We start from the raw sequence: 8,939 nt of genomic DNA, 5'->3' as shown, positions 1-8,939 counted from the left end.
TCCTATCTACACTTAGGCTGACCCTCAGACAGACTGTGGTAGATTACTGCTAGGGTATCACTTAAAGCTTTTTTTTGGTAGATTCTCAATGAGTTTGTTTTCCTCTGCCCTGTGGTCTGTCTCACCTCTACTCCCCCAATGAAGCCCCTGAAATGTATTTTTGAAATACATGATGACCCCCAATATTTGATGCCTAAGTATTCTTTTCTCTCAGCTTCATATTCCATGTTCCTTCGTTCAGTCTTTATGGGGTGAGATGTCTACCCATATCCCAGTGACCTTTGTCTGGATATGTCCACAGTGTCAAGATCCCTCGTAACTGACATCCCCTAAGATTAAACCTTAAGGGAAGGAATCTAAGTGGCACAGTGGATCAGCACTGGACATGTAGTCAGAAATACCTGACTTCAAATCCTGCCTCAGACTTTCATGGGCTCTGTGACCTTGAGCAAAGTACTTAAACTCTCTCAACCTTATTTCCCCCATTCTCAAAAAAGCCCAAATCAAAACAAAACATTAATAGCACTTACTTCACAGGGTTCCTGTGACGATCAAATGAGACAAAATCTCCAGAGCACTTTGCAAGCCTTAAACTTCTCTATAAATGCTAGCTATTATATATTATTGTTATTAAAGAAAGACTGAGTAGGAAATGTTGCATTTTCTTGGTGTTTTTTTTTTTTGTAGAGTAAAGGACCAACAATTAGGAGTCAAATATTAATTGGCTCAATCTGAGCCTCCTTTAATGATTGATAACTCTAGTTAATATGTTTCATCTTGCTTACTATTTAGCATATATATAGTCTATACCATTGTATTTTGGCCCTTGTGTATACTCAATTTAGTATTTAATTCACTTATCTTTTTGTGTTTCCTGTCTTCTGCCCAGAAAACTGTAAGATTCTCGAGGATAAGGAATATGGAATATATTTCTTTTTCCATAACCCTCAGAGGTGACTATCATATTTATTGTGCTCAATATTTGTTAAATTAAATGAACTAGAGATTTTGTCTTCATATCAACTTATTTCACAGCTTAAAACTTTGAGTCAAGCATTTAAAATATGATCTCCCCATTAAAAAATCCCATTGTCATTGCCTGTCCAAAAGTTTCAACATTAGAAGTTTCTTTTTCCAAGCAGAAATAAGACCTGTTTTCCATTGAGAACATTAACTTGTCTACCAAATAGAAAGGAACTTATTTCTGCTTCAAATTAGGACACAAGAGTCTCAAAGAACTCTTAAGTGCTGTACTGAGTGTTTAAACATGGCTGACATCTGGACAACAAGCTCTTTCCTGGTATTTCCGACCCCCCTGGGAGAGAGAGTGTGTCATCTCCATGATATACAGCAATAACAGTCCTGCCTTGCTGAATGCTGTGCCAGGCACTTTGTGCATGCTCAATAAATGTTTGGTGAATTGAAGAGCAGCAAGTTGGAAGGGAATTAAAGAAGTAGTGATACCTCATGGGTCTGTTGAAATTGGTTACCTAGCTATTTGAAGGAGTTTGTTTGCAAAAAAAGTTGTATATTTCCTGAACTCTACCAACTACTCAATCAAGTTTCTCTATCAATATTCCACTGCGCCTTCAAAGTTACATTTCTTGGAGCATTTCTTTTTATTTTCTCATATAGAGGGAGGGAATTTTTAAGGCTTATCGACCTGCTATTTAGTTTGCTCAGAGAATTTGATTTGTCTTGATGCTTAGAGTTTGCTTTCTCTTCCCTCTTTATTTTCTTTTATCAGTCACATACTCTCAGAGATGGAATCTCTGTAATATACCTGAGAAATGTTCGTACAATTTATCATTCAAGACCTCCACTGAGGAGGGACTCATTCCTTCTCAAGGTATCCCATTTTACTAAGGAATATTCTAATTGTCAGAACATTTGGTGGTTACATGAAGCCCAAATTTACCTTTTTGTAATCTCTATGCATTGCTCTTAGTTTTTTTTCCCCTGTGGGACCCAGTAGAATATATATGATCTCTTTTTTACATTATAGCCTTCCAAATCCAGACAGCAATCATCACTGCTACCTCCTGCCTGATCTCTCCTTAGACCAAACTCCTACTCCTTTCACACAATTTCCCATCCACTCATCATCCTGATCACACTCTTCTTGATGTTCTCCACTTTGTCGATAACCATCCTAGAAACAAAGCATATCCTAAACTGAAATTTATCTCCCCTCATAAATCACCAGCATTTCTATTATATTACTGACAAATCCAGCAGTCAGAAATGGAGAAATCCCACTTAAAATAACTGAGTTTAGTATAAATTACTTAGAAGTCTAATTCCCAAGATCTACACAGGACCTGTATGAACACATTTGCAAAACAATTTTCACACAAATAAAGACATCTTAGAAATTGGAGAAATTTTAGCTACTCATAGGTAGTCCAAGCCAATAGAATAAAAATAACAATATTTTCTAAAACAATTTAGTTATTTAGTTCCATATCAAGCAAACTATTAAAATTATTTTATGGAACTAGAAAATAGTAAAAAAGTAAGTCAAAATTATTAATGAAATCTATTTAAAAAATGAAGTAAGATGGCCTGGAAGTACCGATTTCTAACTGTACTATAAAACTCATCAAAGCAGTCCAGTAGTCCAGCAGTAGTGGTTAATCATGAGAGCAGATTAGGTACACAATATACAAAAGTAAGTGACTACAGTAACCTAGTATTTGATAAACCTAAAGATCCAACTGCTAGAGGCCAAATATAGTGATTAATTAATGGAACGGATTCGATGCACAACATACAAAATTAAAGGACTTCAGTAACCTAGTGTTTCCTAAAATCTAAAGATCCAAAGGCTATTAGGGCAAGAACTCACTATCTGACAAATGCTGCCAGGAAAACAGTAAAACAATCTGGCAGAAAGTAAGCTTAAAATAACATCCCACACTATATGCCAAGATAAATTTAAAATGAGTATATGATTTAAACACAAAGGGTGATATAAACAAATTAGGGAAGAAAGGAAAAAAAATTACCTGTAATATATAGATAAGGGAAGAGTTTATTACTAAATAAAAGATAGAAAAGATGACAGGAGGGAAAATGGATAATTTTGAAAATTTAAGTTTTTACACAAATACATTTAGCCAAAACCAGGAAGAAAGCTGGAAAATGGAGAACAGAATTAAGTCTGCATGAGAGCCATGATCAGCAAAAGAGCATAAACATTGTATATCAAGAAATTATCAAGGAAAACTTTTGTGATATCTTAGAACAAGAAGGTAGAAAAGAAATTGAAATAATTCACTGACATTTGATGAGAGAGACCCCCACATTAAAACTCCCATGAGTATTATAGCTAATACCAGTGCTCTCAGATCAAGGAGAATTTATTGCAATTTCCTAGAAAGCAACTATGTCTTGGTACTACAGTCAGAGTCACATAATATTTAGTGGTTTCTGCATTAAAGGAGAAGAGAGTTTGGATTATGACATTCCAGAATGTAGAGGAGCTAGGATTACACCAAAAAATCTCTCACCCAACAAATCTGAGTGTAATTGTTTGTTTTTTTGGAGGGGGATGGATATTTAATGAAATAGAAGACTTTCAAGCATTCCTGATGAAAAGATCAGAACTGAATAGAAAATTTTAAAGATTCAGGGAAGTATATAAAATATAAATATGAAAGAGTAATCATAATTTACAATGATTAAACTTTTTACATACCAATATAGGAAGATGATAACATGTAATTCTTTAGAATTTTATCATAGTCAGGGCAGTTAAAAGGAGTTTATGTAGACACATGACTTGGGTGTTGGTTGATTATGCTGGGATGAGCTTCAAAAAAAGAGAAGAGGTAAGAGAGGGATACACTGGGAGAAGAGGGAAAGCAGAGGAAGCATGGGGGAAATTATCTCATATGGGGGGATGGACTATGTTTGAAACTCATTCTCATCAGAATTGGTTCAAAAAGGGAAGAGCTCAGCTGGGCAAAGAAATCTATCTTATCCAGTAGGGAAATAAAAGGGGAAGGGAATAAGAGAAGGTGGGGTGATAAAAAGAAAGATCAAGGGAGTAGTTAAAAGCAAACCAGCCTTTAGTGGAGGGACAAAATAAAAAGGGAGATAGTGAATAATAAATCAGAAGAAAATAATATGATTGGCCATGCAGTTAAGATAAGTAATTTTAAATGGGGGTGTGCATGGTTGAATTCACACATAAAATAGAAGTAAATAGCATAATGGATTAGAAATCAGAATCCAGCAATATGTTGTTTACAAGAAACATACTTGAAACAGAAAAAAACACACACAGTTTAAATAAGATGCTAGAACTGAATCTATTATGCTTCAGCTGAGATACAAAAAAAAAGAGTAGCAGTCATGATTTCAGAAAAAAATAGAAGTCCAAGTAGCCCCAATTAAAAGAGACAATCAAGCAAACTACATTTTACTAAAATATTTAATAAACATTGAAGTAATATTAATTATGTATATGTGCTTATATACCAAATGTCAGAGCATCCAAATTCTTAAAGGCACAGACAAAATCAATGCATCCAAAATTATCAGGAAAATAGGAAATCGGGGAAAATGTTTATAGTAGGTTTCTCTCATAAAGGCTTCATTTCTCAAATATATGGGGAGCTGAGCCAAATTTATAAAAATAAGTCATTCCCCAATTGATATAACAGGATATAAACTGTTTTCAGAAGAAAGAGTTCTCTAAATTATTGTTGATAAGAAGAATGCAAATTTAAATAACTTTGAGATACTACCTCACACCTATCACATTGACCAAAATGACAGAAAAGGAAAATGACAAATGGCAGAAGGAATTTGAAAAAATAGGTACACTTAGGCTTTGTTGGTGAAGGGCTCTAAACCTGTGCTTACATACCCTTTGCCTCAGCAAAGGTCTACTACTAGTTCTACATGCCAAAAAGAAGAAAAGAGAAAATGATTCAATTTAAAAATAAGATTGTTGAAAATAAATACATTTTTAAAAATTATTTCAATGGTGGGGAAAGGTATCACTGAAGAACTAAAAGAAATGTATTCTGTAAAGTGAGACTAGAAGCTTACAGTGGATCTTATTTTTAAGCATTTATTACCTGATGATACCATATAGCTTGCCTCAGGAGAAGGGAAATAAGGGATCCTAGGAGCAGCTGACACCCAGAAATGGGAAGGCATGTACATAGTCAGAGAAGAGATTTTAAAGAAAGGGAAGGGAGAAAGAAAGGAAGGAAAGAAGGAAGGAAGGGAGGAAAGGAGGGAGGAAGAGAAGAAATCTTTCCCATAATTCAAACTGTTCCAAAGTAGAATGGACTGCCTTTAAAGGTGCTGGGCTACCCCTCATTGGAGAGCTTAAAACAGAAGCAGAATGGCCACATGTTCTATATGTTGTGGTGGGAATTCTTTTCCTATAGGAGTTGCATTAGGTCAGCCAGGAGGTTCTTTCCACTTGATAAATTCTGCAATGCCAAGATTCTGGTTTCCCCATATGTAATATGGGATTTAAAAAGCATTTGAACCATCTACCCCTTATAATTGTTACAGTTGGGAAAGCACTTTGTATCAGGTTAAGTACTAATGCACATTTGTCTTAAAGTTATGGAAAGATCCATACATGGTATTAAAAACTTGGAATGCACATTAAGGGCAATGGTGTTATTTTATTTATAGGTGTATAGTTTCCGATCTGCTCGGCTGTGTAAGCTGTGTAAGATATGGGTGAAGTCTATGTCACAGGATGACGGAAATCAGGATGTCGGTTCTAAATAGCTAAGAAGAGTTTAGGAAATGGTTGGTGGAGGAGGGAGAGTGGAAGAGTTATATGTTTATAAAGCTATATGAATTTGTTTGGCTCTTAATTATTTTCCGAAACATCATATTTTAAGCTTAATACTATTTACTAATATATTTTTATGATAACAGAAACACCATTCTGTTTCTACAGAGTAACCTTCAAGGACTTCAAAGCACTTTGAAAATAATTGTTGCTTTTGTTATTCAAAGATGTGATACTTGGTCCCTAGATATGAGTCTGGACCATATTAGGTGAGCCTAGGTGATAAAGTGCCAGCAGCTCTCTGTGCCACGGGTTTGCCCACTGGATTAGAGCCATCTTCCCGGGCTCTGATCTTCCTTCCCCCTCCTAGGACTCCAGAGATAGCCAGAGCAAGGAAAAAAATCAATTAGTTATTTTTTTTCCTTTTGACTACTCTGGACACTTAATTTTCTGTCAAACCACCTCCTTCCATAATATGTAACCCTGGAGCTCTATTTAGCATGGACAAGGAAGATAAATAATATTAAAATTTTATATTTTGAAAGCAGGCACTTCTGGTGACCCATCCTTAAACTCTGCTTCTAATGCAAATTGTGAGGACAGCAAAACAAGGATCAGTTGGAAGCAGTCTTTTTTAGCCAAGAAGATAAGAATTTTAAAAATTGTTCTGTGTTTTTGGGTCCATTTAGAAGGAGCCTTTTGCAAAATTTTTAGTCTTGTTAATATTAAAATAGATTGTTAAATTTCAGGGATTTTGTTTTCATTTTATTTTATAATGCTCTTTATGACTGACTATTCCAATATGTTTGCCTTAAAAAAATAAATTCCCTGGATACATACCCCACTGAAAAGTGCTTTTCACATGCCATGATAGACATGCCAAAAGCCTGAACATTTACTTATTATTATCAGAATTCAAAATTCAGAGCCCAATGGCTCTTCTGTCTTCTGATTATTTTCTACTTATTATTTGTTTTCTTTCATTTTATTCAGGGAAGGAAGGATATAAGCATTCATTAATTACATATTATGTACCAGGCCCTATGCTAAGCGCTTTCCAAATAATATCTCATTTGATATCTATTGAAATTCGATTCCCAGTCCTTCTCTCTCTTCTCCATCCCCTTGCAATCCTGGCTCTCATTTGACTCCTTCCTCATCCCTGTCTCTTAGAATATCTAGGCGTCTTCAGGACTCATTTAAAATGTTTCTCCATGAGGCTTTGCATGATTCTGATCTCTTGCCCCCATTGTTTTTCATTCTGTCACATGAAAAAATTTTCTATTTATTACATGTGGGCGTGGATGCATAGAATGAATTTTCAAGTTCCCAAGAAAAGTTTGTACATATATAGCATGTGTTTATAGGTAATAGCAAAGTAAAGGTTATCAGATAATGTAGTTGCAAATTTTCATATGGTTTTAACAGTGATGTATGACTACAAGCCCTGAAATATTGCAATCTCAGAAGATTTTAAAATGAGCATCTTTCAGAGGAAGTACTGAGAAGAACAGTAGTTAGGAGCGGGTTCTACTGTATCACAAATAAGGTGTTATGAAGGAGAAGTGGAGTGAAGGATATCATGAACGAAATGAATCAGCTACAAACAAGATGGACTGGTCAAGTGTCAAGAGTGAAAGATGAATGAATGGATGAAACATGCTCTTTAGATACACATATAAACATTAGATAATCTTTGTCTCAAGTTCAAGGATTTTATTTTGTTCAGTCATTTTCAGTTATGTCTAATTCTTTATGACCCCATTTGGGGTTTTCTTTGCAAAGCCACTGGAGTTTTCCTCTCCAGTTCATTTTACAGATAAGGAGACCGAGGCAAACAGGGTGAAGTACTTGGTCAGGGTCACACAGCTAGTAAAGGTCTGAACCAGATTTGAACTTCAGACTAAGAAGTCTGAAGGAGGCAAGAGCCTCCAGACTTGACACTCTATTCACTGTGCCACTTAGCTGACCATGTAGCTAATAGGAAAGACAATACACATAGAGAAGTGGTGGCCAGGGCAGGGAGTTGTGTTCTGAGGAGCCGCAGGACAGGTTGTCCCCGGTAACAGCTAATATGTAATGACAGTCCTTAGAGCAACAGGTGGAAATTAATGACATCATAGGTCCATCGGTACTAAATCAGCCATTTTCTTCCAATATGTTGAGCTGTTATGTCATGCATGCAAATAAAGCAAACATATAAGAATATATGCATAAGATGAATGGTTTAGCAATAAAACAAATTATCTCGAAGTAACCTTTAAATCATTTTTACAAGATCTGTTTGAAGGAGCATCACTCCCACAAAATTAGAATTGTTTAAAAAATGTAGATGAAGTTGTTTTCTCCTAGGGCCAATCAGATCAGTCTCTTGAACTTTTTCATGTATTGAGAGGCAATACAGGTAATTTGTGTTCCCTAATACCGAAGTAGTAAGAGACATATTCCCTCTTCCTCTGCCATCTTCCCTCTTCTCTCTTCCCTCATCCCTCTCCCTGGTCCTCTGCCCTTCTTCCTTCTCTCACCTTTTCAAAGCTACATTACCACACAGTGTCTTGGTTCCACTCCATGATGTTCCCAGCTCTCTCAAGCACCTGGACTTGCTTTAAGTGTCTGAAACTATAACTTTACAGAAGTGTAGGAAAGTGGGGAACTGTATTTGGAGCATGTCTGGGATTAGTGTAAGACCATCCACAACTACCTATGCAGTTTAAAAAGTCTGATTCCATTTTTGACACATTATTTTCTTCTTTGAACACAGGAAACCATCCCCCATAAACCCTCGTCTCTTTGACAGTCCAATACGTTTCAGTCTTGATTGCAGATTGAATTCTTTTATTATTTTCTCAAGTGAATTAGGTGCCCGGTTGACAGCAGTGGAAACTGAAATATTCTGTCCCTCTCACATATCACAAATTCTACTGTGGAATCTTCCCAACAGTATCCTATAACAAAATTGAAGAGATCTACTGTAGTTGTAGCGTGACTTTTTCCTTCATTGTTCCTTTCTTATCACTAGCTTCTCTTTGGAAAATTCTAAATTGAGTTATAGTTATTTCCAGCTAAATATGTAGCTATATAAGGAAATATATAGGGCCTGTTGTGAGAGTAGAATGGCTGGAAATTGGACTGTTATCAAATAATTTAAAATTAACCATATGAAATTATT

Source organism: Sarcophilus harrisii, chromosome X, assembly GCF_902635505.1.
Source record: "Sarcophilus harrisii chromosome X, mSarHar1.11, whole genome shotgun sequence".
In the NCBI taxonomy this organism is placed as follows: domain Eukaryota; kingdom Metazoa; phylum Chordata; class Mammalia; order Dasyuromorphia; family Dasyuridae; genus Sarcophilus; species Sarcophilus harrisii.
This window is presented reverse-complemented; position numbering follows the sequence as displayed.